This window comes from Pteropus alecto, unplaced genomic scaffold (assembly GCF_000325575.1).
Source record: "Pteropus alecto unplaced genomic scaffold, ASM32557v1 scaffold146, whole genome shotgun sequence".
NCBI lineage: Eukaryota > Metazoa > Chordata > Mammalia > Chiroptera > Pteropodidae > Pteropus > Pteropus alecto.
In genome coordinates this window covers 4941547-4947620 of record NW_006442107.1, presented here as the reverse complement: position 1 = coordinate 4947620, position 6074 = coordinate 4941547, and positions in this window count along the sequence as shown.

Here is a 6074-nt window from a genome sequence, read left to right as displayed (position 1 = left end):
CCCAGGGTCAGGCTGCCAATGCCCCCAGGCCAGAGGGCTGGGTCTGAGGGCAGACTGGAGGGAGTCCTTTCCAGCCACCAGGGGCTCTGTCTGGGAAAAGAAGTCAGGTAGTGAGCTTCTGTATCCCCAGGTGCTCACACTGGCACATTGTGCTGTGTTCTTTCTTGCTATGCCACCCCCTCTTCCTCTGACTGCTACAGCTTCCTCTACCACAAAGGCTCACCTACATGGGACGTCCCAGACATTAGGAAATGAAAATGTGGTTTTGCATTTCAGAGTGCAGCTCCCACAGGATTGATGTTGAAATGGCAAACAAAACAAAACAAAACAAAACAAAACAAAACGACCAACCAAACATTTTCATTAAAACACATCTCAGTCTCTGCTGTGCCGATTAAGCAAGGAAAACCCATTTTGAGAAAAAAGGCTCAGCATGGAGCTGACTTCTCAGCCATGGTGAAGAAGTTGTGGGTTAAAGTTCTGGGTCCCTGGACGTGATGAGAAAGGCTCGATGGCTGTATCCACTGAGAGGGAGAGAGGGGACAGAGACGATCCACAGTGACCAAACTCACTGCTTGGGAAGGCAGTTTTGAATGTTTCATGGGCTTGGGGAGGGTGAAACTGTGAATGAATGTTCCCCAGGGCTGTAGAGGGCTCAGGTGTCAGGAGAAAAGCTGCCAGCATGAGCTTTGTCTAAATAGACTTCTGTTCCCAGTGGTTCTTGCTTCATTCTGGGCCTCAGCTTCTAGGGAGACAGGGTGGCATAATGGCCAGGTGGCATAAGTGGACCTGGGTTCGAGTCCTGACTCTGTCAGAGCTCACCCTGTATCCTTGTCCTCACTGTTTTGCCATTTTGAGCTCTGGGCCTCTCATCTGCAAATCCTGCGTGGCTATGTGACATGTTTTGAGGCCTCCCGACATGGCTAGAACTCTTCTATTTGGAGGATTCCCATCATGAATCCTTCCTTCTCAAGGCAGACGCCAGAAGCTTACTTTCCCAGTGGGCAATCAGGGGGAGGCATGGGGCTTGGCTCTTCCAATCAGATGCACCAGCGCTAGCGCAGTGCAAGTCCAGACCTGTAGGATCTGTTTTCTGGGGAGAATGGCGGTAGAGTGTGGGCCACAGGGCAGGGTTCCAGCGTCCCTGGCCTGGTGTTGGTGGGGTGAGCTGTGGGGTCTGTGCCTAGCAGCAACAGCAATCAAATCTCTGCAGGAGCCGTATGATGCCATGTAGCGTGGGGTTGTTCCTGGCTTCCTGGCCATGGACTTTGTGCAAATTGGCAAGGGCACTCCTTCTAGACACATTACTGCCATCTGCTGGGGAAGGTGCTTTACTATACAAATCTAACATGTATTATAACAAATGCATCAATCTGTCCAGGGTGTGAATGGCACCCCTTCAAAAGTGGTGTTATTGTCCAGGATACCACCTCCACAACTGGTCTCGGTGGTCCTGCAAGCCTGACTCTTCAGCCCTTGTAGAAATTCTGTGAGACTCCTTTTCCTTTAATAAATGCCTTTTCTACTTAAGCACCTGGAGTGGGGTCTGGTGTTTTACTAAGAACTCTGACAGATACAAATAGGGATGTGTATGTATAATATGTGCCTCACAGGGTTAAAATCCAGCTGACCAATGGATGTCAAACTCCTTTGAGAAGGCATAAAGCACTTATGTTACTCAGAGAGTCTGTGCTTAACTTGGTTTTAGAGGAACACGGAAAAGGTGTCTGATTCATTCTATCTTCCTTCCTTATTCCAGAAGACTATTTGTTTATTCTCTTGATTCTGTTGTCAGGGCCAGACTTCATGCATAAAGAGAGGAGCCACAAGGATGAAAATGAGAGTGTGAGTTATAAATATTCCAGCAGGGAGACTTGTGGGAAAATGGCTTTGCTGGGTCTTGTCCATGCAGTGCTGAGTCTCCTATTGTTACAAGGAGGGATGACATCAGCCCATGTATCATTGGTTTGATGACTATGTGTATGTGTGTATGCACATGTGTGTGTGTGCGCGCAAGTGTGTATGCGCATGTGTGTGTATGTGTGTGCGCGCACACAGACATATCTGGCTGCAGATAAAGTGATCAGTCTCCAGGTTTTCCAGGATTGTCCAGATTTGTGATGTCTTGTCCTCATTTGTCAGGCCATTTCTGGGCCCATATTTTTTGGTTTAGGCCATGTGGGCGCTGCCCCTTAAGGTTACAGCAGCCCCTGCCCAGGATGTGGTAGGAGTGGAAATGAGTGGGACCTCCCCAGGGAATTCCCTCACCATCAATTGCTGGAAATGCATGTTTGACTCAGTCCTCAGTACTTCAAGCCTGAAAGCAGGGAAGGAGACTATATAGGCTTGATTCCTGCATCCTTGAAGCAGGGTGGGAAGAGGTGGGAGGGGCTGGGAGGCCCAGGCAGGCTGGTACCTGCCCGCTGGTATGATTTCAAGGCCATCTGTTCACTGCTCGAGGCCTGACATGGCTTCCCTCAGGGCCTTTCTTACCAGCCTGAACAAGAGCAGAGGCTGCTAAGGTCGGAAGAGGGAGCCTGTGAGTCACGTTCGCCCTCTGTGGCTCCTATCAGGGTTTGGACAGAGGGGAGGGCAGAGAAGAGAGAGTGCCCACATCCTGAAGGGCAAGCAGTTGGGGTAGGAAGGGGCACCAGGAGGAGAGAGGGGAACACTGGGAGGTTGGGAGGTGGGGCCGCTGGATACAAACATGTTTGATTCTAGAATTTGTCCCAGGTCCCTGGAAGGGCCGCTGACCTTCTGTGTGCAGGCTGCTTTTCCCTCCTACAGGGCCTCCCGACTCTGAGGTTGCTCCCCAAAAGTGACAGACTCTTCAGAGGGAACCTGTGGCAGACAAGGCCTCCCTGCCCCACCCTTTCGCCCTCACCGCGCCGGGCTTTGGGAAGGGTAAGTGCACACAGGGGAACGAACAGTTGTGCCACTCTGAAATGCCCACTGCAGTAGGCTCAGAGGACCCGCAGTGGGGAAAGGCTGGCGGGGTCCCAGGAGAGGAGGAATGGGGTCTGTGTAGCAGTTTGTCGGGGTGCGGCATGGACCTCTGTGGCCCCGCCAAGTGGAGACCTCCTGGAGGCCCTGCACACCCGCGTGCAAGAGCAGGCCCTGGGGTCGGATAAGGGCCTAGACGAGCGACAGTCTTATTGTCTGTTGGTTCATTACTGTTACCCTGTCACATATTTGAGGTCTCAAAATAAGACTCGGTGCCTTTTCTACACAGACTCCTGTTTCTCTGACCCCAAGTTACTGTAGGCCACCACCTCAGTGGGGGCATGCAGCTGTAGGCTGCCACGGTGAGTTTTGTGAACTTTTCCCAACTCATCTTTTTCACTTGTCACCTGCTTCCCCTGGCACAGTCTTTTTTTCCATGGTCACAAGAGAATATATATCCGCCCTTCCACAAATCAGATGGACGGGATCCCAGGAAAGGGCCATCTAGAAAGCCCTCCTTCCATGGAGGATCTCCTTAGACTTGAAAGGCAACGTTGAACCTGTCCAACGACTGATTGATCTTTCTCTTGCAAAGGATCTCATTCCTCTTTAAGACAACTCCAGACGTTAGAAAGTTATCTTTCTTTACCTGGGCACTGCTGCCTCTTGGACTCTTTCTCCTGTTGGCTCCAGCTGGCCAGACTTTTGGTAAAATCCTTCCCCTACCTGACAGACCCTTAGAAGTCCAAGGCCTATTCTAATGCATTCCGTAAGCCTCTTCTCCAGGTTAAAGTGCACATGTTTCGCTGGCCTGTCCTCAGTAGCCTCCTTCTCCCACCTTCCCCTACCCGCTCCACCGAAGAACCCTTTGCTGTCAGCACCGCAACTCCCTTAACATCTTGGGGACTGAAGGAGCAGGCCATGCCCCGTGCAGCCCTGTGCAACACCCACCTGGCCAGGACTGGAGAGGATTTTACTCACACAAGTTCAGGAGCACCCAGAGGTCAGGGCCCATTGTGTCCAGTTCCTTACCCCTTCCCCATGTTCACTTCTGACCCTCAGTGGACACCCACTCCCAGAATGAGGACCCAATGATCCTAGAATACCCAAGCTAAATGGAATATTACCTGGTCCTGTATTTTTGACACCACACTATGGTCACCCCTAAGCCCTCAGCCATGAGCTGGGGCTTCTTGAAGCTACAGGGCAGCCAAAAAATACTCTGACTTTACTAGAAGATCTAGAGAAAGGGCGAGTAACGTAACTGGCAAATATTCAAGATGATATTTTTATATTAAGACAAATGCATATATATTATGTGATAGAATGTAGAAACATGAAATTCAAAGCCAAAGCATGGGACTTCAGAGGAATTTTACAAAAGGAGAAGGTTACTTCAGGCTATTTCCTTAGAGTTCAGTTCCCAAGTCTGCAATGGGCTGGCCTCTTCTCCCAGGGGGTGTTTGGGTAGAGAACTTGGAGAGTTCTCAACCTTCTTTGTTAATAGAGGTGAGGCAAGTAAAGACCAGAGTAGAGAAGCGATTAAGCTAAGCACACAGAGCTCGGCGGATCCTGGATTTGAAACCCAGGTTTGTTCTTTCCTCTGTACCAAGAAATGCTGCATTAGGTTTTTAAGAATGCTTACCATAGCAAGAAAACGGAGGAAACACAGAAAAAGGGCTCTGGGTTAACCCTTAGTGATCCAGAAAACGCAGTTCAAACAACAATTTTAGTCAGAGTCTGGATTTAGTCTGGATTCTGAGTAGAGTCGACGTCGTTCCGCGACGGTATATTTCCTTACCTCTTTTAGAATCCTGCATTTCCTGCTTGGGAAAGAGGCTCAGGTGAAAAAGGAAGTCCAACGCCAGTGCCGGGACATGAGAGGAAGGAGGCCGAGGTGGTGGCAAGGCCATCTGGAGGCCACTCTGGATGCCATGCCAGGAAACTGGTAGAACTGGCTGTGTTAAAACGGTCAGCAACCCTTCCGCATGCCCTTGCTCACACAGCACGGGCAGTAACTGCATGTGCGCATGCGCACTCACGTACACCCGCCTCGCACTCAGGCTCACAGATGCCCCAAAGCTTCTGATCAAACAGTGGCTCACAAAGCTGGAGGAGGCAATTAAGAATTGAGTTCCTACCAGGCAACCACCCACTAACAACTGAAATGAGATTTGGAAGGGGGAAGTCAACCTTAGCCAGGGAATTCAGCAAGCATAGCTTTCTTTTACTCAAAACACTGTCCTTCAAATTATTAAATGAGGGTCAAGAGTAGGTGTTTTTTGTAAAGGTATCTGACATCGCTGCAAGTTTGTGACACCCAATTGTCAAAACCTTAAGCAATGAATGTCTATAGATTGGCTTGTTGCTGTCACCTCTCACAGAAGTGCAACTCTCAATGTAATTCAAGTCAATTAATACTGTTTAATAAATAGGCCAGAAAATTAGCTGAGAGTTTTTCTCGGCGGGATGCGGCGTGCAACCAAAGTTATGGAAGATTGTCCCTTGAATCACTAAGGCAAACTTTGTTGAGTGTTATTTTACATAAAGCAATCACATAAAAAAGAGTTATAAATAGAAAAAATCCCAAAGTTCTCCCATAGACAGACAGGGAAATCAAAACATCCAAAAAAAAAAAAAAAAACAAAACAAAACAAAAAGCAACCCCCATTACCCCACAACCCATTTGCTTCAAGTTCTTCTTGAATATACAGTACTCAGCATCTTTGGATATTTTACAATGTACAACTCCAAACTTCAGCCAAGAGAAAACAAAGAGAACTAACCAGTTATCTGAAAAATTGAGTTTATAAGAAGTCATTAACTTTACAAAATAAAAACAAAAGCCCCAACACCACTGGATTCCAGTTTGTCCATTTTTCCTTGTTTTCTTTTAAAGTTTGGGTCAGCCCCAATCCCTTGGCTGATGGGGGGACATGACAAATGACTGAAATGGAGACAAGAATCTAAGAGGCAGCTGTCCAGGCAGGTGACATATGAAGACAAGAGGGCGTCCAAAGCAATTCCCTCTGGCCGGAATGGCATCTGGTGGTATGTGGCATCAGGGGTCTTTTCTGCGGAGCTGGGGGAGTGACAGAGTCTGTGGTCTTCTCTGGCCTTTTTGTTTTTTG